The 21,985-nt window shown below is 51.2% G+C and overlaps 1 long non-coding RNA gene across 12 annotated transcripts in view; it reads right to left on the bottom strand.

Annotated features, from left to right (window-relative positions):
- The window catches only part of LOC101703601 (uncharacterized), a 37,283-nt gene extending 17,771 nt beyond the window's left edge, over positions 1-19,512 (bottom strand). For 11 of the 12 annotated variants that reach the window (XR_015442906.1, XR_015442897.1, XR_015442895.1 and 8 more), the window contains exons 1-2: positions 16,076-19,512; positions 405-15,295 (exon numbers count right to left, since the gene is read on the bottom strand). This is a non-coding gene — a long non-coding RNA (uncharacterized LOC101703601). The remainder of the gene's footprint in view (positions 1-404; positions 15,296-16,075) is intronic. The other variant, XR_015442896.1, reaches the window with a different exon arrangement.
- Between the last annotated feature and the right edge of the window lie 2,473 nt (positions 19,513-21,985).

Below are 21,985 nucleotides of genomic sequence, written 5' to 3' on the forward strand. Positions count from 1 at the left end.
CACCATGTGTCAGTGGTGTTATCACAGGCAAGTTGCCTCATTTCTCTGTGCAGTAGGCTCCTTTTCTATCAAATAGAGTAGCCTTGGAAACTACCTCCATGCAAAGTTCTTAGATAAAGTCCATGAATGAGTAGGTGTCAAGGCTTAGAACAATGCTTGGAATATAGTAATCCCCAAATTTATGCCAGTTGTTATTACTGTGTTAATAAAAATACAAGGACTGTATACCATTTGTATTTCTGTCTTTGTAGAAGTTCTGGGTTATGGATACTTATGTCCCTGACTGAAATTTACACTATTGAAGCCCTAAGCTGCAATGTGGCTGTATTTGCAGATGGCAAGTAATTACTATCAACTGAGGTCAGAACATCTGGCCCTGTCCAATAAGAAGAGACATCACTTACAGTGTTCTTCTATGAAGAAATCTCACTGGGTGTAGTGGCACACACCCATAACCAGCATTCTGGAGGCTGAGGTGGGAGGATCACCGTGGGTTTGAGGCCAGCCTGGGCTACAGAGTAAGTTCAGAGTCAACTTGGGCTCCATAGTGAGTTCAAGATCAGCCTGAGCTACATAGTGAGACCGATTTTAAAAAATAAAAATAAAAATAACAAAGTAGAGACATCACTCTCATCAGAGAGACATAGCCCTCTCCCCCCTCTCTCTGTCTCTCTGTCTATTTCTGTCTCTGTCTCTGTCTCTGTCTCTCTCTCTGTTCACGTAAAGTCTGTGAGCATACAATCAGATGGTGACTGCCTGCAAAGCAAGACAAGCAGGCTCCCAGTGGAACCTGTCCCACCAGCACCTCGACCCTGGCCTTCCAGCCTCCAGGCTGTGGGAAATGAAGTTCAGTTTGAGCTGCTTCATCTGTGCTGTTTTGCTACAGTAGCCTTACCATCCTATGCATCCTGTTTACATCTTTTACTCAGACTTCTGTGCAGTTAGTCCAGGTCTCACTGTGTGAGTTCCCGCATCTGATGATACACTGTGAGGATGGCTGGGCTCCTCGAAGGGCCCCAGTAGGGAAGCCGGGGCATGGGCCACTGGCTTCTACCCCGCTCTCCCTCTGCAAGGGCCTGGCCACAAGGATGTCAGGTGCAGCCACTGGAGACAGAAACGTGAATCGAGCAGCACGCGGGGTCACAGGTTGAGCCTTAAATAGTCTAGATTTAAGAAAGTATGTGTAATTCTAGTCCTCGACAGCAGCACAGTTACAGAATTCCACATTCTCCTCCAAAGACTCAACACAAGCACGGGGCACCTCTCCTTGACTTGGGACTGTTTTTACACATCTCTCTCTGTTAAGGAAAAACTCAGAGGGTATCAGTAACTTGCTACTTTTGTTCATTCTCACGTCAAGCCCTTGGTACTGAAACATGCTTTTTCAAATTTTAAATCCAAAAATTGTAATTTAATGCAGAGCAATTATAAGTAACAGATGCTGACAGGTTTGCACTTTTTGCTTCCACCAGAAATATATGCACACACTGGTTCCAAATTTTTGAAGACGATATCCAAATAAAGTTAGGGGCTAAGAAATGAGAGATTGCTAATTTAAAATCCATGCCTATAAGCTTTAGAACTTGAATCTATGGAAAAATTGAGAAGCCAGACCCACGAGAAGTGCACCCTATTTGGTAGATGACCCCATTCGATTGGTGCACTGGTCCAAACACAAAGCAACAGAGTGTGACGGTAAAGCGTGACCCTAAGAATCACGGTATCATAACTGGTTCAAAACCCAGGCCTACAGCTTAATTAGCTATGTGACCTTTGCCAAAGTAATTTACCCACTAGGCCCCATTTTTCCAGGTACAGAGTAAGAACACTGCTACCTACCTTACTGAGTGTGAGAATTATGTAAGCTAAGGTCTAGAAAATGCTCAGCTCATGCCAATCCATACTATGAGCTCTGCCCATGATTACATGGATTGCTTGGTGTCCACCCCACTCTCGTCCTTAGCCACCCCACATGGCTTGGGCTTCTCACATGGTGGTCCCCTCGGAGTCTCGCTTCCTCTGTGGCAACAGACCCCTTCGAGAGGCTGAAGGTGTCCATGTCACTTCTGCCATATTGTATTGGTCAAAAAACTAACACAACGCAGGAGTAAGCAGACCTCATCCTCTAGTGAGAGACTGTTCTAAAGGAGCATACAGCTGAGCACGGCACTACAGCCAGCGCTACAAAGCACAACCTGCCACAGTCTGGTGTTCTCATTGTTGATGGTGTCACTGCCCTTGAGAGGCTTTGCTTAGCCAGGGTAATGCACAAAACCCCTCAAACCACACTCCCCCTGCCATGGGTAGGTGGCTGGATGGCAGAGAGATGAAACGTGCCTCGATAGGGATCCTCCTGTGAGCCTCAGCCCTCCTGGCCACAGCCCTTCTCTAGCTGGTGAAGCTGCTCCATGTAAACTCCACAAAACTGCCTCTTGGTCAGCTTCTTGTTACTGTGACAAAATACCTGAGACAAGCACAAGATGAGGAGGAAGGGTTTATTTTGGCTCTCGGTTTCAGAGCTCCAGTCCTGGTCTCTGGCGCTGCGCTCTGGTCCTGCGGCAGCGCAGTACATCACGGCTGGAGCCTGTGGTACAGGGAGCTGCTCGCCTCCCGGCAGCCGGAATACGGAGAGAGGAGAGAAGGGTTAGGGCCCCGTATCCCCTCAAGGACATGGCCCTGATGACCTAACCTCCTTCCATGAGGCTCTGCCTCCTGGTGGCACCCCAGGCACCAACCAAGTCTTTAACCCCGTGGTCCTGGGGACAAGATTCAGACCCAAGTTATGCAGTGCCCTTCCTCCAGACAGATGCAGGGAAGAGGCTGCACGAGGGGCCTCCGGCCACCTGCCCCTAGCCTAACCCCACAGGGAGAGACTGCGTGGGTGGAGCAGGGGCAGCTCCCTGTCCCTGTCCACACGGTGACCCGCTGAGCCTCTGGGACAGAGCAGCAGCACCACTGGACCGGAAGGGAGGCCCACACAGGCAGCTGGAGTCCCCGCCCCAACACACCCCTGCCAGGTGACAGTGGCCAGGAAAGCAGGGCTGGTGGCAAGCAGCTAATCTCAAAAATTAAAAGTAGAAAGGAGCGGGTTACTTACAACTTACTGGGGTGAGGTGGCCAAAACATGCTGCCTGGGGCATTACCAAAGAACATAATTTTTCAGATGCACAGTTACTTCTTCAGAAACATGTGATTCATGAGGATGATTTTAAAGCAGGGGCCTTTGCAGCTGTAAATTAGCATTTGTGGGTGTTTGGCTTATCTCTTGGCTTATTAAATCAGACCTGTTTTCCCCTTTCCAAGCTATAGCTATCAGTTTGGGATTAAACACTGACAAGGTGTTTGCTCGGTCTTCGTAGCAGCTCAGAAAATGAACCAGTTGTAAATGGAAATTTTTAGAAGTTACGTGCCTTCCAAATTCCTTTCCAAATAAACAGAAAAATTAATTTTATACATATAAACTTTTTCTCCGTCCGAGGTACTAAGACCCTGAGTGACTGTCACCCAGAGCCTGGGTCCAAGTTGTCCCCCGCTGGGAGGCTCTGCCACCCCCACCAAGAAGTCAGACATGAAATGCCGCTCCCCGAACCCTGAGGAGCAGTTTGCACCTGGTGGAACAAAACCAGATTCCCCCAAGCTTTGTGGATTTGGAAATCTACCAGCTCACTTCACTCTACCCACCAGCACATCTGGGGATGTAAAATGTAAATATTTCACTTTACGGTTTATAAGGAGTATTTTATAGAGCAAAGAAATCAGCACACTCTTTCTACGCCACTGTAATGCCCCCCGCTCTAATGTCGTCCCAGACAAGGGACAAAGGGAAGCTCCAGCATCCAGGAGAGCTTTGGACGTCCCTCACACAAGACCCTGGAGAGAAGCGGGCCTGAGGGTGGGTTTGTGGAACTGCAAAGTAGGCTTGAGAGCTCTCCACCTCCTAACTATATGAACATCAGCTTCAGAAATGTGCACAGAATTTGGGGCAGGAGCCCCATACCTAAAAAGCACAGTTTAACTGATACAAAGCATGATCGGAACTTATGGTATGTGAGTGAATTTTAAAAGTATTATAGTGAAAGACACATTACCATCAATTCCCCTCAAAAGACCCCTTCACTTTCAAGACCCTCATCCCATCATCCGTGCCCCTTTCTGAAGCTGTCTGTATGAGGTGTGATCAAAAATACAGAGAATGCAGCCGCTGTCTGCCATGCAGCACAAAGGCAGCTCCTTAAAACATGACGCTGCATCCTCATCCACCTTATTCACCGGCTTTGCACCATGTGACTTCTGGCTCTTTCTCAAAGTCAAAATGACCACGAAAGGGAGACATTTTCAATCAATTCAGGACATCGAGGCAGCCACAACAGAGCAACTAAAAATACTCACAAAAGAGGACTCCAGAACTGCTTCAGAAAGTGGCAAGAATGATGCGATCAGTGTATCTGAAGCAAGGAGGGGAATTCATGGCAAAGGGTCCTTTATCATGATAATTTTTTTAAAAGTTTGAGCATTCACCATACTTGTCGATCATACTGCACAGGGCACAGCTGCAATTCACTACAGGCTGAGCTCTTTCCCGGCTTCATATCTCATCCTTTCTCGCAGCAGCCACTGCCAGGTGGGCACCGAATCCTGGTATCAGTGACAGTAGGAAGTATTCATTCACTGCTCACTGGGTAGTGCCACTGCCTATCACCCATACAATCCTCCGAGGAGCCACGAGGGGAGCACCATTTCCGTCACCATTTGACAAGGGAACTGAGGCACAGAGATGATGCGACCTGCCCTCCCTCCCGGATAGTAACTGATGCGGTCAGACTCTGAAGCAAGCACTCAGCTCTCATGCTACCCACTTCACAGACGAGGAAACCAAGGAATGGAGGGAAGTCATGTGGCCTCGCTCTTTAACCTCGTGAGAGATCAGATGAGATTGGACACCAGATGTGCTGGCTCCAGAGCCCGAGCTTTGTGTTGCGGACGGATGGAGAAAGAGCGGTCTAAGGGGAGATGGGAGCTGCCTACACTCTGTGACTCCAAGAGCACTCGAAAACAGGTCCTTTCTGTGCTATGGGGAATCACTCCTTTGATGGGCAGCTTTGTGTCTTGCAGAAGCAAAATTCTCCACTGCACCAATAAATAATCCACAGCACAAGTGCTCTTACCAGGCTTTTCTACAGAGAAGAGGAGAAAACCAAAGCTTTCAGAGGAGAAACAGAAAGCAGACTCAGACCTACGGAACATCCAGAATGAGCCGAGCTATGTCCATCTCTGGGACTCATATCCGTCTAAACAGATTTAATGAGCTGGTGAGGCTGGGCTTCCAGCAGGATATTTGCATAAGGGGTGAGCAATCTCCTGGGAAAGCTCTCACCCTAAGGGAAAAGAGGTCAGCAGACAAGCTCGGCCCAGGGAGCAGATGTGGCTCTGAGTACAGCGCTGTGTTCCATCACGCACATTTGTCTCCGCTTTGCATCTGAGGTGGGCTGTGAGGGGAAATGAGGAACTGCCTCGTGTAAGTGTTGAGTGCTATCTGTGGAACAAGAGATGGTGTGGAATGAGAAGGTAGCCTCTCAGGGTGGCAGGATGGGTCCCTGAAGGCTGCAGCAAGGCAGGAGAGACCCCACTGGACAGCCAGCAAAAGTCACTCTTACAGGAGTTTACTCACGGCCAGCCCTTTAGGGTAGGCTGTGTGTCATGGGCCCTTGGGGTACAGAGCTGGGGTACAATTGAGAAGAGAAGGAAGAACCATCTGAAGGGAAATGGACAAGTAAAGATGGCTGTGCCCCAAGGCTCAAAGGTGAATTATTTAAAGGTAATCAGAAGTCACATCATGAGAGACCACACTAGGGAAAAGGTGTCCTTGTTTACAAATGGCTCCAGTCAATAGTGTGAGTCAGGCTGTGATAGATAATGGTGGCGTCAACTTGAATAAGAAACACTTAGCAGAAAAGAAACACTTAGAAGACTGGTCTAGAACAGCTCTGGGTGTGTCTGAATGACTGACTTACTGAAGAGGGAAGGCCCACCCTGGATGTGGGTGGCACCGACCAATAGGCTTGTGGCCTGGATGGAATAAAAAGGGAAAGAAGAAGGAAGCCTGGCTTTTGCTACTTTGAAGGAGCTCCAGTCTTTGCCATTGCCTTTGGACGTCTGTCTCCAGGCTTCCACCAGCAAAGGATAAAAGGCTAGAACACATTGCATTTATGAGTCCGGAACTTGTTGAAAGGAAAATAATGTAAAATATACAGAATTCAGAAAGTCCCTGACCTAAATTATGGAACTCATCTATCTTCCTGTTAAAATGGCTAAATGCACACAAGTAGGAACATTTTTAAAGTTCCATGTAAGAAAAGAGGAGAGGGTGGGGAAAGCCAGGATTTATTTTCAAAACCTCTCTACTACATTTAAGTATATTCTTAGGAGACAGACACTGGGTGCCATCATCCCTCCTCTAAACTCTTGCTCACACCAGCACGTCACTGCTTCCTGTCACCACTTCGTGTGTTGGGGTAATCATTATGTATGTCTCCTTGAAGGATAAATTGTCAACCTCACCTACGATGTCCACCCTATGGGATTCCCAGGTGACTCACTCTACACTATCTAATCTATGGAAGGAGTTTGAGGACAAACTTGCTGGTTTATTTCCATAGCCGCCATCTTGATTGGCAGGAAGAAAGTCAAGCTGAGATAGGAAAGACAAGAATCGCTCCTTTGGGATCTGTTGTACAGTGCTGTAGTGATCCTTTCTCTCTGCGTTGATGGAAGGTCAGTGATGGACCCCCCAAGGCCAGAAGGAGGCAGCATGGCCTAAGCATCTCCAGCAGCAGACAGGCTCCCGGCTTCCTTCCGAAACGGCAAAATTTCCATTCAATTGATAAAGCTCATTGCCACTAGTCGGGGAAGATGGAAAGCTTTATTTAATGCCAATGGACCATTCTGCGTTCACATGCAGGAGACTGACCCCGTCCAACGCTTGAACAAAGAAGATATACATTCTAGGAGGGGGGTTACAAGTGAGGCATTTTTGGTATACATTCATTGGTTACAGAAATTGAATGGGCATTAGCAAGCGGGCTCAATCATGGTATTGACTCACACATAATACTGGCAACATGCTTATTGGGTCAGTTAAAATATGGGGTTTATATCTCATTTGCATTCCGGAGAAATGACAAAAACTCTTCTAGAGACAAAGACATTCCTGAGATGCGGAAGTTGGCTCAGGGATGTCCAGGCATGTGAGGCGGAACAGGCCCAGACATGTTGAACGAAGAAAAATTTCAAGTAGGGCATTTCATATAATAAGGCCAGCTTGAACTATGGAAGCAAAATTTCCTTGCAAAATTCCCTTTCACTTCTCCTGGTAGTGTTCATTGCCAAGCACTCCTGTCAGGAGAGGTGGGGAGGCTTCCTGTTAGTCCAGAGCCGCACTCCCTCCCACAGCTGCCCACTAGTTTGCCTTCTCACAGTAAGTCCCAGGCAGTAGCTGTCAAGTGTGAAAACTCAGCCATAAGAGATTCATCCTTTGCACAATTCAGCCAACAGAAGTGATTCCAAAGTCACATTTGAGAAGCAAGGAATAGAGATAAGCAGCGAGGAACACAATGAGAACAAGTGGCTGAATAAAAGGATGCTGCTCAGCGGGAGCACATGGCCTGGCTCGTTTTCTACCTGCCCACTGGAGGGCTGAATGTCCCCTCTCCCGGCTCTGTTACGGCCTCACCTCTGCCTGTACTTCGCCTCGCTGGCCATCTCATCCAGGCAAGGGCTCTGAAGGGCCTTGGTGTAGTCATGATTCCTGAGTTGACTCCTCAGCTCTGACCTCTCCCCGAGTTAGAGCGCTTGATCCAACTGCTCCCTGACATCTCCACTTGCGTGTCTTGCAGACAGCTCTAAGTTCAGACTTCCAAATGGAAGACTGCGACTCCCAGTTTGCTTCCCAAACTCTGTCCCTCCTCCATCTCAACAGAAGAAACCCTCATGCACCCAAAACCCTGGGTGTCATCCCGGATCCCCTCCTCCCCTCAGAGCTCCCCAGCCTTCCCATACACACGGCGCCTTCTCCATGTGTCACGAGCTGGCCGATCTGCATCCTTCTCTCCGGTTCCTCTCCTAATCCTGACTGCCGGTCCCCTTCCCAGGACTGGTACAAACGAGCTGAATGGGCCTCCCCACTCCCATCCTTGCCTTCCTGTGATCCATGCCCCTCTGAGCAGCCACAGTCATATTTTAAAGTGAAACCCAGATCTTCTCTCTTCTGTGTGAAAAATCCCGGTGGCTTCCCACTGCCCTCAGAATATCCAAGCTTCTCCCTCTGTCTCCCTCACGTAGGGCCCCGCACTGAAAAGCCACCAGCTTCTCCCAATCACATTCTCCCTTCCTCATCAGCTTTGGCCACCCTAGTCTCCTTTTCAAATCTCAACTCCTCGAGCTCTTTCCAGCTGGCACAGTTTTGTAGGTGGTGTCACTCCTGCCTGGAATACTGACACCGTCTCTCTCCAGCTCCTGAAGTAACGGGCTCTTTTGCAGCCTTCAGGTCTTCACATGAATATTTCCTCTCAAAGAGTCTTTCCCTGCTCACCCTGATCACAGTGGCATTCCAATTCACTGCTATCATCACGGCATTCCACTCGGTTCCTTCCCCGAACTTTATCAGTCTGATAGTTTGTATGGCGATTCCTTGGCTCATTATCTCTCTTCACCGGGATAATCTCACCCCACGAGGGCAGGGGCTGCACCTGTCTTCACAGCTCTGACCTTAGTGCCGAGAACAGTGCCTGGCATAGATACTCAAAAAGTAACTGTTCAATAAATACATAAGTTAATCTATAAATATTCTCAATAAGTATCTTTTTACTATTAAAATGAAATTAAGTACAAAAGAGAAATGTGTGTCACTCTGGAAACAGTAAACTTAACTTTTGAAGGCAGGAGGGGCACCAAACTTCCTATCTTGGGTTACCACATGCAACACAAACAATTCTCATCCACCAGATTCCATGAAAAGGAAACAAGATATAAACTGTGGTTACATAGTTGCCATCTCTGAGATGAACACAGCTCAATTCTGAGCTGGATACCAGTGGACTATTTGAGGAATTCAGTGTTGGTCAAGTTAGGAGAGAAGTGTATTCCTTTCCCATGGCTGCTGTAACAAATTGTCACAACCTGCAGCTTAAAGCAACATAAATGAACAAGCTCAAAGTTCTGGAAGCCAGGACTTGGAAAATGGGTCTGCACCCAAGGTGTCATCAGGCTGCCTTCTTTGGGGAGGTGGCCGGGGAGAATCTGTTTCCTGTCTTTTTAAGCTTCTCTGACGTTGACCCTCTTCCTCCCTCTCAGAGCCACCTGGGGCCCATGCAACCCAAGGCTATGCCCCATCTCAGGATCCCCAAGAACCTATGAAAAGTCTCTCAACACTCTCAAAAACAGCCCCGAGAACTTCGAAGAGCTGTTGTTGACTTGAATTCTATCTGCCAGTTTATTACCATATCAGAAATTTAACCTGGGAAACTTTTTAACAGTTTTTAAAATTTTAAACTAACAGTAATACAACCTATCACGTTAGATAAATAAGATATAGTTTATGAAAAAAAGTTCTATTTTCTAAACCAAGAATAAATGATTGGCATTATTTTACATTTTTGCAGATCTCTTAAGTGTCTGGCTAAGTAACAGCTAGATTCTCATCTGCCTCTGCAGTTAATCTGTTGTGATATGACACTTCATACGCCCTGCAAACTCCCTGTAAACCTATCAGAGAATGAGGAGACCTGGCACACCCCAGAAATGGCCTCAGGGCCCCCACTGTAGAACCACTGTCTTGGCTCCTAAAATACCTGTAACTTGCTGTATGCACAGTGCTGTCTCCCTTGGAGCTTTCTCACCCTTAACTGCTAAACTTGTGCTTTCCCTTTAAGACTCCAATAGCATTTCTTCCAGAAAGTCTTTCCTGAGCCCTGCAGGTGGGTGAGATACTTCTCCGCTGGTCGCTGGGAATTCATTCTCTTCTCACCGGCTCTCTCTCTCTCTCTCTCTCTCTCTCTCTCTCACTCCCATGGCCCTGTTACAGCCCACATAGGTGGCGCAGTGTTTATTGAACACAAAGCTATGAATCCCCTCTTGTGGCAACAACAGCATTTCGGGAGGGAGGGCTCAGGAACCCTGGATGAGGTGGGTGGCACCTGCTGCTGCGGACCCTGCCTCTTCCCCCAGGGCCCAGGCCCAAGCAAAGGCCTTTGCCGCTTTCGTGGGGCGTACATGCCCACCTTCGACGGTCCTGGAGAATGTGGTGAATGTGGGGGTTCTCTGGGCAGAGGAGGGGCCCACGGAGCCCTAGGAAGCTGGGTGCCTCCAGTCACGCTGGGCGCTCTGGTGCCTCTGCTCGTCACATGTGAGGCTCAGGGTTACGTCCCCACCTGGCTGACAGGAATGAGCACCAAAATACCTGAAAATCCAGTGACAAAGAGCATTTGAGAAGCAGTTGTCCGATGACACTGAGTACACCCGGTAAAGCAGACTATTCCGGACCACTGGGATAAACATAAGGACCACAGCGGTGAGATTCTGAACTGAGCAAGACTGGGCTCAACTCCAAAAACAGCATAGGCAAGTGGGGATTTTTAGCCAAGGCGCAGGGCAGGGTCCATGCATGGAAAATCACTAAGAGGAGACGCCCAGTTAAGGGGGAGTCGGGCTGAACCATCTGACCAGGATTCTTGCTGAAGGCAGAGTAGTGCAGTCAGTGTCACCTGGATATGGTAGCAGGTGAGGATCCTGATGGAATATTGACCGGCTATTACAGACAGCGGTTCCTGCTAAACTGACTCGGCAGGCTTCTTGCTGAAACTGGATTTCATAGGAAAGTGCACGGACGGGCTTAGGAAAAGGTTCCAGAGCCTGACTGCAGTTTGACCAAGGAAGGAAGCTTTGTCAAGAGTTACTGGGCCGGGAATTTAGCTCAGTGGTTCCACAGCCTGCCTCAAAAGCACAAGGACTCAAGTTCAATCCCCAAAACACAAGCAAACAAACAAAGAGTCACATGTTTGTAGTTGCAATTTGCTTAAGATCTCAATACAATTTTCTAGACAATGTTAATGAACTTAACCAGCAGCCTTCTTCATCTGTCCTCATACAAATGCAGAAAAGACAGGTGGTGCCGTTGCTTTGATTCTGTGGCTCACATTTAGGGCCATGTCTATTGGGTTCAATGGCCTGGCCACTCTTCATCAAATGACACCTCAGCTCCTCAACCACATGCTTCAAAAGCTACAGTTAAGCTGTAAGAAATGGAAGACTTTGCCACATCAGTCCCAACACATACTAGAAACTTCATACCATCCTATCTGCCTACTTGTCTATGCAAACGCTGAACCGGATGCACGCAGTATGAATTACATCACAGGGAATGAAAGGCTTGACAGTGGAACAATGCCAGGTGTGGTGGCCTGAGAACACACTTTGCAAACGTCTAGCTAACTGACAAATCTGCTCTGAAATCTGGTGCCGAACCTGTGATGAGACCGCTCTTCCCATTGGCTGCTCCAGCAGCAGATACACAAAAGCCAACTTCTTTCTACAAGACATAGGGTTCTTCTTATGGACAACGGAGGTTCACAGACTGGATAACAGACCAACCAGGTCTTTCTTCAGATGCACTCAGGGCCAGACTCCAGTCATGGCCTGCCAATGGGTGACTGCCTCCAGCCAATCTGGTTCCTGTCCTATTTTCTCTAATATAAGTATTTCCCCTAAGAAAATCCTTGTGAGTTCAATCCTATCTTGCCTTCTGCTCCTTTAGGAATCAGGACCACTACAACAGACAGTATCAGATGCCATGCTGAAGAAGGAGCATCAAACTGGAAAATGCAATTCCCAGACCATTGTCCGACCCTGTTCCCTTCCAGTTTTGTCAGCCTACTTCTGAAACCCACTCTTCCTCATGTTCCAAATGCTGGAAAAAGCGTCTCCAAGTTCTCTTCTACATCAACATCTTAGATTCTCTAGCTCCCACCCTACTGTGCATGACTCCAGGGTCACCGTATTCCAGAAGATGGCATCTTCTGGCCCAGCATGTCTAGGTGAGGAGTCACATTTCCATGTACTCCTCTTGGCTGAGAGGAACCTTAGAGGCAGCCAAGGTCTCAGCAAATAGGGTTGGAGTGTCCTTGCCCTGGGCCCCAGGAGAAACCCGTGAGTGGAGGGTGTGCCCCCAGTCCCAGTCACTACCTTCCAGCCTCAAGGCTAGGTGCTCACTTGAGGGCCATGGTATCTGCCCAGCCTGAAGAGATTCTACTGACCCCAGGAAGAGACGAGGTGCCCTCTTCTGTCCCCACAGCTCGGGCCAGGCCTCCCTCCAGAAACTTAGTATGTGTACTCCTCAAAAACATGAAGTCTGACACATGCTGAGTCAAATCACTGCTGAACCAGTGAAGAGCTCGAGCAGCTGGGCTTAGGTGTGGCCACCTGAGAGAAAACTCAGCGAACTGTGGTTTCAATCTTAGTCTCGGCTATAAAACAAGAGGAAACTCTGCAAGCAGACAGTCTAGGGCTGGTAGGGTGACACCACCCTACCAGATTAAGGATGCGAATTCCACTCACCTTTTCACTAACTATATTATGATCCAAGACAACTGCTAGAGCTACAGCCACACCTGTGTTTCCAGTTATAAAATGAAGAACAGAGGGGTTCAGTTCTCCCTGTAAGCAAATTTCCTAGACTGCTCACCCACACTCCACTTTCCTCTGTCTCGCTGGCATAGTAGCATAGCTTTGCCTCTCTGCTAGACCGCTGTAGGGTGAAGGCTGATGACAACGGCTGGCTGCAAACCAGGGTTCTGATCACCACGGAGAAGGGAGCTGGTTACTAGGAAGTAACCACCGTTTCCAGCCCCGACGCCAGTGGGAAAAACACACCTGTGGGAGTGGAAAGAATGGATTCCCAAAGAAAGGGAGTGAATCAGACAGGAGGAGGATGGATAACTGACCAGCAGCAGTAGGGTCATGGTTTTCATCATAATAAAAAAAAATTGGTACTATTTACCCTAGGGACAAGCACAAACATGGCTTATACTGTATAATATATGGAGCTAATTCAAGTCTCGTATGGCGCTACATTTTGATTCCAGCATGCTTTTTAAATGTTCTCTCTAGGAGTCTGAAGACTGTTAGGATAAGTCCTCAAGTATTCACGTATTCATGATATGGGTCTGTCTTCAAAATAGTCATTCTAAGAGGAGGCACAGACAGAGTACGTCGCCAGGTGCAGTAAGGTCCACCATCAGACAGCACACGGTGCCCCAGGGGCAAACAGGGCCAACTGACCAGGAGATTCAGAGCTTCATAAAAAAGGCGAAAACTGTACTGCTGTTTTGAGGGATGTATGAGTTTACCAGAGGGAAGAGGAGGGATTAGAGATACTAACCTCGAGTATTCAATCTAGAAAGCACGGCTGACCAGCAGGGAAGTTTGGTTGGTGTGATATGGGGTTAAACTTCACTGTGCCGTGGACTGAGCAGCTTTGCTCTGCCTCCATCTCTACCTCAGCGTCAGTCGACCTCGGGCTGAAGCCTCTGAAACCGGGAGGCAAATTAAACCTCTCCTCAAGCTGTGGGTGGGGGTCAGGTATTGTGGCTCAGCAATGGGAAAGCAGATAAAGAAAAATAAATGTACTCTGTGTAGAGCAGTATGAAATGGGAACTGTTCCTCTCTCTGTGCAGTAGTTAAGAGCCAGGTCAGTTGTGCCAAAGGCACTTCATCCCTTGCTAGGACACGGACAACGGTAGGAGGTGTAGAACGCACAGTGAAGATAAAGGTCTCACTCTTGTCCTTCTGATGGTTTCCCTGTAGGAACAGAGACTGAGGTCCTTGAATCTAATTGCCAACATGAGGAGCAAGAGACAGAGTGGAGGGCCCATAATCGCAGCTGTGGATCTGGAAACAGAGGCTCAGTTCTGGAGGCAATATTGCTGTATCACTCAGTTTTTCATCATTGTGACCAAATAGCTGTGAACAACCTAAGGAGGAAATAGCTATTGGGGCTCACGGTTTAGGGGTGTTGGTGTATGGCGCATTGCCATAGGAGGCCTGTGTTGGGGCAGAAACGTGGTGGAGGGGCATGGTGGAGGGAAGCCACTCACTTTAGAGCAGCCAGAAGCAGGGAGGGGGAAAGCTAGAGGGGAAGGGACCAGAGACAAGACTTGGTCCCCAGGGTTACACCTCCAGCCAGCACCCACATCCTTTAACCTGGCCCCACCTCCAAGTTTCTATCACCTCCTTCCAATGCCACCAAATTATGAATCTATCAATGGACTGATTAATCCACAGATAAAAAATAGAACCCTTGTGATCCAATCACCTTTTAAAAGCCCTACCGCTGAACACGGAAGGCTTTGGGGGATGTTTCAGATCTAAAACATAATGACTGCCATGGCTTTCCTCATCCCTGGGTGGTAGGTGGGACAGGATGTTCCTGGATCCATCTGTTGCTGCATCCGCTTCCTGTTCCCTGCTTCCTGACTGGGGCAGAGGGCTGCTTCCATGTTGTGGGGCTGGAAGTCATTGTGGAAGGCCCAGCCTGCTCCTCTAGCCATTCAGATTTTATGAGAGTCTCGTTTCCTTTCTGACTAAAAATAGAGATAGTGGTTTATGTTAGCTGCTACTATATCTCATCTGATAATGGAAAACAGATATTCAGAGACACTGAGATTTCCTCTCACTTCACTGCAGAGCTGAATGAGTGGCAAGGCTAGGACTAGAACCCGGTTCTTTCAACACTAAGTCTTTTCATTACATTTGTGCAGGGATGGAACTAGAGAATGACATTAAACCTAAACAATGAAGCTTAGCACCCCATATGACTCCCAAGTTTGCCCTCTCCTCTAGCATTCTTAACTAAGGAAGACACCCACAAGGAACAAATACCTAACAAAAATGAAATGTCCTTCTAAAAGCACAACAATCCCTAAGACTCCCATGAAGCAGGGCTTCTAAGCAAATCTGGGCCAGAGCTTGGACTCTGGGCCTCTCCTCCTCACATGCAAGTGGGAGGACCTAGATGGCAACCTCAGCCAAGCCAAGGGAGGGGCTGGCCCGGCTGGGCTCACAGTCTGAGTGGATTCTGATGGGATGGGACCCACAGGAGGGCTCCTCGCCACTGTGGGCCAAGGCCACGAGAGAATGAGGACAGGCTCCCAGATGTCCCAGGCGCTCAGCTTGTGCTCGTGGTGCTCCCAGAACACTGGGGTCCTGTCCCACGCAGACCACGGAGGCAGAGTGCAAGCAAAGGTATCTGAAAGATATAAGACAAGGAAGTAAAGCTCCCGCTAGCTGGGTGGGGTTCTGAGTAGGATATCCCAAGGGCTCTTGATCTAGGGGTTTTTAAGAGCTTTAGAAGTGAGTTTAGGTTGTTGTATAAGCAATATAATCTCCAATAGACTACTTATTTTTAGGGTCTAATCCATGCAGTGTTCACGCAGTGTCTATGCAGGGCCCGTGCGCCCAGTCACGCTCTGGGGAGGTCCCAGACAGCCACAAGTCCCCTGCAGATGTGCGTGTAAGGTCCCTGCAGGGTGTGGATGCAGCAAACTGTGCTCTGGGGCCGCTGTCCTCGGTGCCTCATAGAATCTCAACTCTTGTCTCAGTAACTCCCGTCACAGTGTCAGGGTAGAATTCTTTAAGGGAAGCAATGGTACAAAGGAGCAGCAGATAAATTCTTCACCCTCTCTGGCAGAGGTGAGAGAATGGGGAGAAGATACTGGGCATTCTCTTCCTGACAGAAAGCAGGCCTGATGGGGAACTTTAGGCCTTAGCGTCTAAGGTTTCTGGGCAACCACAAAGGTACCATGGAAGAATGGGGGAAAGAATGTAAAGGGAAAAGGGTTACCAGAAAGACGTCGAGCATTGATCAGACCTCTGCTTCCCCTTCAGAATGCAAGCCTGTAATCCCACTAGGGAGGCTGAGGCAGGAGGGTCGTAAGTGTGAGGCTAGCAAGGGTTACACATGTTGTGCTACATATCGAGACCCTGTCTCAAAACAACAACAACCACAAGAGAATCTTTCAGAACTCACAGGTCATATATCAGCTTCACTGTGAGGACACATGAACCCACGCTGGAGAGGACCTCGACTCCAGATTGATGGAGAATACAGAACTCTGCACCTCTGGCTGGGCTGGCGTCCCTCCACCCTCTTCCAAGGCGAAGCTTGTTAATAAGATGGCATTTGTTTTACTCTGGTGAGTTTATTTTATCACGGACTTCCTGGGAATGAGAAAAAACACATTGCAACTTCCCACAATAAAGTAAATATCGCAAGATAAATGGTGATGCCAGAATGGAAAGCACTTAGGGACCCGCACGGTCAGACGCAAACAGTCTCAAGACTATTAGCTGTTAGGGGTTGTGCCTTATGTCACCCGAAAGGGTTTCCCTAGATTTACAGTGTGATCTCATGGAAGATTTATGGCCATCTTGATTTTTTCCTCATTTTAAGTTTAGCCTGGAATTTTTCCTAGGTCCTTTGGGAACGAGAAGTTGCTGATTTTTAAGAAATGCCCTGTGGCACATTCTCAGCAATTTGAGAATCCTTGACATGACACCGATGATGAGCACGTGACCACCCTGTGCCTCTGCGGACCGCCCTCCAGCCGGTCCAGGAAACGGAAAGGGCCTTGAGGTCCAAGTGGAAGCCAGGGCGCAGGCGCAGGAGGACAGAGTGGGGACGCAGGAGGTGGAGGGCTGGGTGCTCTGTCCTGGGCAGCCCCATGCTCCCAGGGCTCCCTGGCTCCACTCCAGGCACCAGCACTCCCTGTGACAGATTGCACCATCTGGTCACAAATGCTCATTTTCTCTCCCAAGGCAACATTCACCCCTTCGATTTGGGACTTGGACCCTTGACTTGCTTTGGTTCATGGAAGGAACCAGATGTGGCATCTGTCTCCGGAGCAGAAGGGTTTTTGGTCAGTTTGTTTGGTGACAGTGTCACTGTGAAGTTCAGCTGGCTTTGAATTCGTGGCGATCCTCCTGCCTCAGCCTCCCCTGGTGCTGGGATGACCGGTGTGCACCACCGCGCCCAGCAGCGTTTGTCTTTGTAATTTAGGGCTGAACAGGAAAGCAGGCTGTGTTCTGACCTCGCCCCCTGCACCCTTCTTTCTCCTGGTGAGCGGGTGGAGACCAGCCGCAGACACACGGGGCGGAGAGGAGTCTTTGCCCGGGCTGGATCCGGGGCTCCGCAGGACCCCAGCCCTCCTCTGCCCCCAAGTTCTCATGGCCGTCCCGGCTCCTGGGGGCCACAGGACCCCAGCACCCGACAACCCCTCACCTCCCTCCTCCCGCCCGGCTTGGCTCTCCCTCCCTGCATCTGAGATTTTCACAGCCAGCGGCTCGGGGCAGGGAGCCCGAAGCGTCTGGGTGTGGGGTACGCGGGCCCTGGCGGGCAAAGCCCTGACATCAGCGAGCCCCTTGTGCACCTTCTCTGTCCCCAGAGCCTGAGGCCCCCCGGGACCCCCAGAGCCCTGCAGGAAGGGCGGCACCTTCACAGTCCCCATGGTAGCCGGGCTCACGAAGGACGCGGTGAGCACTTCTGAGCCCGGCCGGCCCTCGCCAGGGGCCCGCGAACACCAGGCTTTCCCGACCCCTGCAAATCCCCAGGACATCGGCCTGCCCCCCCCCATGCCAGACCAATGGCTGCCAGTCACTGCGGCCCGGCGCTTGCCGGTCGTGGGGGAAACTCCACGAAAAGTCTTCGGTGCTCAAAACACAGAATTGCTCTGAAGTGCTTATACTACAGCAGCAGTCAGGAAAATGCGATGAAAAATTCTAGGCCCTTTCACGTCAGGAGTTTATAGTCAGAGGGGCAGAACACAAACATGCAGCGTCACCCGTGAGTCAAGCTGAGGGTCCTGGAATTGGGGGACGACAGGTAATGCTTATCCTCCAACAGGACCTCAACAAATATTTAAACGCATTTCTTAATTCTAAAAATGATCGCTACATGGAGCCAACACAGCAGCACCTTCCTACCTCAGGACATTTGTACCTGCGTTTCCTGTCTGGAGCACTCTTCCCCAGACACCCTGCGTGAATGTCTTGCTGCTTGGCAAGAAATGACCACCTCAGGGGCTTCGAACAGCACGAACACATTCCCTTCAGTCCCAGAGGTCTGAAATCCAAACTCAAGGGAAGAAAGGGGACCAGGAGGCGCACGGACATGTATGTACCCAGCCCCACGATGGGCATATTCATTGCACATCACAAACATATACTCTCAAAGGTTTTCAATAAATCAAATCAGATCAAAGTGCTGGCCCAGCGGTGTTCCTTCCGAAATCTCCAGAGGAGAGTCCTTTTCCTCCTTTCCCCGCGGCTGGAGGCGCCCACTCTCGCTGCTGCTCCTGTCTCTCCAGCTCCTGCTGCTGACCCGACCTCCTGGCACCCGTCTACGTCCCACTCCTGGGGTGCCACGGAGCACCACGGCAATCCAGCGTGACCTCTCCGTCTCACCCCAGTGCCACCTGCGGTGCTGATGGGCTCTGGGATTCCGGGCACACTGGAGAGGTCATTACGCCCAGCCCTCGTGGTAACCCTCGCGGCGGCTGCCCTTGACCCTGAGGCCAATCTAGCACACGATGCGCAGGTCTGCTCTTCCTTACCCGCTCTTATTTTCTCCATTTTATTTATTTCCATCAAATAAAAATGCTGTGTGGGGCCGGGGATTTAGCTCAGTGGTTCCGCTGCCTGCCTTACAAGCTCAAAGACCCGAGTTCGATCTCCGGTACAAAAAAGAAAAAAATGCTGTGCGTTTGCTCCTTTATCCTCCATAGCCTCCCGTCCTCCACTAGAGGATGAGTCCCTTGCAGCGGGTGCTGGGTCATTCATCATCAGAGCCTACAACAGTGCCTGGCACTTAGTAGGTGCTCAATAAACCTCTTAAATAAAGGAAAACCTCCAACCCATGGACAAGACGGCACTGAAGGGGAGAACGCAGCCGGTCAAGGGACGGCCAAAGCGAGGGCCCTGGGGCCGCCTGTGCTGCCCACTGCGGTGCCTGCGCAGCACCCGGCGCCCCCTTCTAGCAGAACCCCGCTTCCGAGCCCGGCCGCTCCGTGCAGATGGCAGGGCCCCAGGAGAAGGCGTCCCAGTCCCGTAACTCAGCGCTGGAGCCCTGACCCCGGGGGTGGGGGGATTAGACATGAGGCTTTGGAGGGGGCGGTGAAGGGTAAACCAAGTCACGGGGCGGGGCTAAAGCTGATAGGACTGTGTGCTTAAGAGAAGCGGAAAGACGCCATTGAGCCCCCCCCCCCCGCCCGCACACACGCTGCGCTGCAGAACGGTTTTCCGAGCTTCTGTTTTCCACGCGGGTGTCCTAGTGCCGTGCAGACGCAGCCCGAGACCATTTCCCAGAGCGACGGCTGCTGGGCGAGGGGACACCCAGACGGCAGGAGGCCGAGGACGGACGGCAGCGCCGCTCGGGCCCTGACTGTGCCCAAGCCGGACTCACACTGTGGGGAAAGGGGAAAGGGGAAAGCCCCACCCACCCGCACCCCACTCCTGCCCCCTGAAAGCTCCGAACAGGGCGCTGAGAAAACAAACCAGGGACGCCGGCAGCGCTTGAAGGCGACACGCGGCCCAGGCCAACGCCGCCGGGGGCTGCATCGAGGCTGGGCCTCACGCTGGCAGTCACGCAGCGAGGGGCGCCGCTTCTGCGGGGTTATTCTTCGCAGAGCTGGTCTTTCCGTTGCTTGTTTTTTCCTCTTTTTCTTCATCCCCTCCCCGCTGATGCTTCCTACCATTTCCCTGCCGGCCGACCTCTGTCAGCGGGCGCCAGGGCTGCACACCGAGACAACACACTTGCAGATGACCTCGAGAAGCCGAAGGAGGGCGGGGTGGGCGGGGGACCAGGTCTCGTCCAGCCGGAGCCCTTCCTCGGGTGCACAGCGGTAAGCCGAGTCCAGCGCCTGTCTCTCAGCCCCATCTCCTCTGCCTTCCACAGGGACGCGCCTGACCTGCCCGAGGAGACGGCTGAGGTGGTGCACGTCGCTGACACACGCACAGTCGGAGAAGACCAGCCCCCACGGTGGCGCTGGGACTAAATGCAGGCAGACGACGTCCCGGGAGCCCGGGCGTCCTCCAGCAGCCCCGGCGGTGGGCATCCTTCATTACCCTGGCCACGGGGTCTGGCTGGAGCAGGCAGGTGAAACAAAGCCGGCTTGAAGGACCCAGGCCCGTTTGACAAAGTAGCTGAGGTCTCTTATTGTTTAAGAGAAGGCATGGAAGCCAGGCCTGGTGGCCCCCGCCTGTAATCCCAACACTCAGGAGGCTGGGGCAGGAGGATCTCCATGAGTTCGAGGTCAGCCTGGGCTACATAGTGAGTTGGAGGCCAGCCTGAACCAAGACCCTGCCTCAGAGAGAGAGAAGGAGAGGGAAACTGAGCGGACTCCGTCCCCCAGCCCCTGTCACTCAACACTGACCTGGCTCCTCCGTGTCGCTGGTGCACAGTGACTTCGACGCCTGCTCTGTGGCCTGCCCGAGCCGCCACACTGAGACCCCGGCCGGCCGGCAGCTGGGAGGCAGCTCGAGCTGCGGAGACTCTGGTCCATTTCCGAATGTGATGGCGCCATACCGATTCCTCGAGATTCACTCTCAGGAAGTTTCATCTTAAATTCTTATTTCATTGTTCAGATATTTACTTTCTACTTTATTATTTTTTATAATTAGTACATGCTTAAACTATAAATATATTCACCGTGGGGAACTGGTACATGTAGCCATTGCATCTTGATCTTTTTTGCTTTTTGCTTTTGTGATACAGTGGGGAAAACTGGGCCCCTCTTGGACTCCTGGACTACGAGAGCTCTCCAAGTGCAGACCGGAAGCGCGGACCCATGGCTCCGGGAAGGGAGTCTCGAGGCGGCGAGTCGCGCGCCCCCTGGTGGCTGCGCCTCCCGGACCCGCCTGGTCCCGCTGGTCTCTCGGGGTGAGCAGAAGCCGTTTGAGTCAGTGGATTGGTGGAGAAAGCGTCACCCACGGGGCCCGCAGGTCCCAGCGTCCTGCGGGGAGCCTATCAAATCTGACTTCTGTGATGGTTCAGGTGTCACAGGGTCTCTTACGGGATTTGCCGGGAAGGAGTGGGGGTTCTTTTGTCTTCTGGAAAAAAAATCCACAACCAGTGAACCCCCCCGAGGGAGGAGCGAGAAGAGAGGACCCTCCGTGAAGCCCTGGAATTTCCACGGCAGTCTGGGGGCGGCAGCTCTGCTTGCCCTGCTCCCGTTCTCCTGCCACGCACCGGTGTGGCCTCTCCCTGCCGCCAGGACGCGACCTCCTGGGCTCCCCCTGTGGCCCCGACCCCCACTGCACACTTGGGGCTGACTGATTGCTTAACACGTGGCTCCCCTTCCGTACTGGCAGTCCAGGAAGACACGTGACAGCCTCAAAAATGTGCCGCCTTCAGCCAGGCGCAATGGCGCACGCCTGTAAGCACAGCACTCGGGAGGCTGGGGCAGGAGATCATCACAAGTTCAAGGCCAGCCTGGGCTACACAGAAAGAACTGGCCTCAGAAATACAGTGAAGTACTGCTCCGGTGTCCTGCTGCAGGGAGAGTGGGTGACCAGCTGGCCCCGCGTGCAGGGCTCCGAATCCATCCCGCCTTGTCCCAGCCACTGGTCACAGGGCTCCGAAGGGCTGCTCAGCTCCGAGGCTCGCTTTGTGCCTGGCCCAGGCGCTCTCCGGACTGGCTGCAGAGACCACATCCTTCCCGGGGCTCCTTCCCACCCTCTCCTTCACGTGGGTGGCTGGCCTTGCGTGGGGCTTGCAGCCTCTGCACCCACTCTGGGACCCTCCATGTCTCCCAGAGGACCCAAAGATTCTGGGACGTGTGCAAAATGGACAAATGCAGATGTGCTGAGGACTACAGGAGGAGTGATGAACCAGAACAACAGAGCAAGTGATTTGGCCTCCGGATACCCTCCAAGTGCATGTCCT

The sequence above is a fragment of the Heterocephalus glaber genome, unplaced genomic scaffold (genome assembly GCF_053883595.1).
Source record: "Heterocephalus glaber isolate CG9 unplaced genomic scaffold, H.glaber_assembly_v1.0 deba00001555, whole genome shotgun sequence".
In the NCBI taxonomy this organism is placed as follows: domain Eukaryota; kingdom Metazoa; phylum Chordata; class Mammalia; order Rodentia; family Bathyergidae; genus Heterocephalus; species Heterocephalus glaber.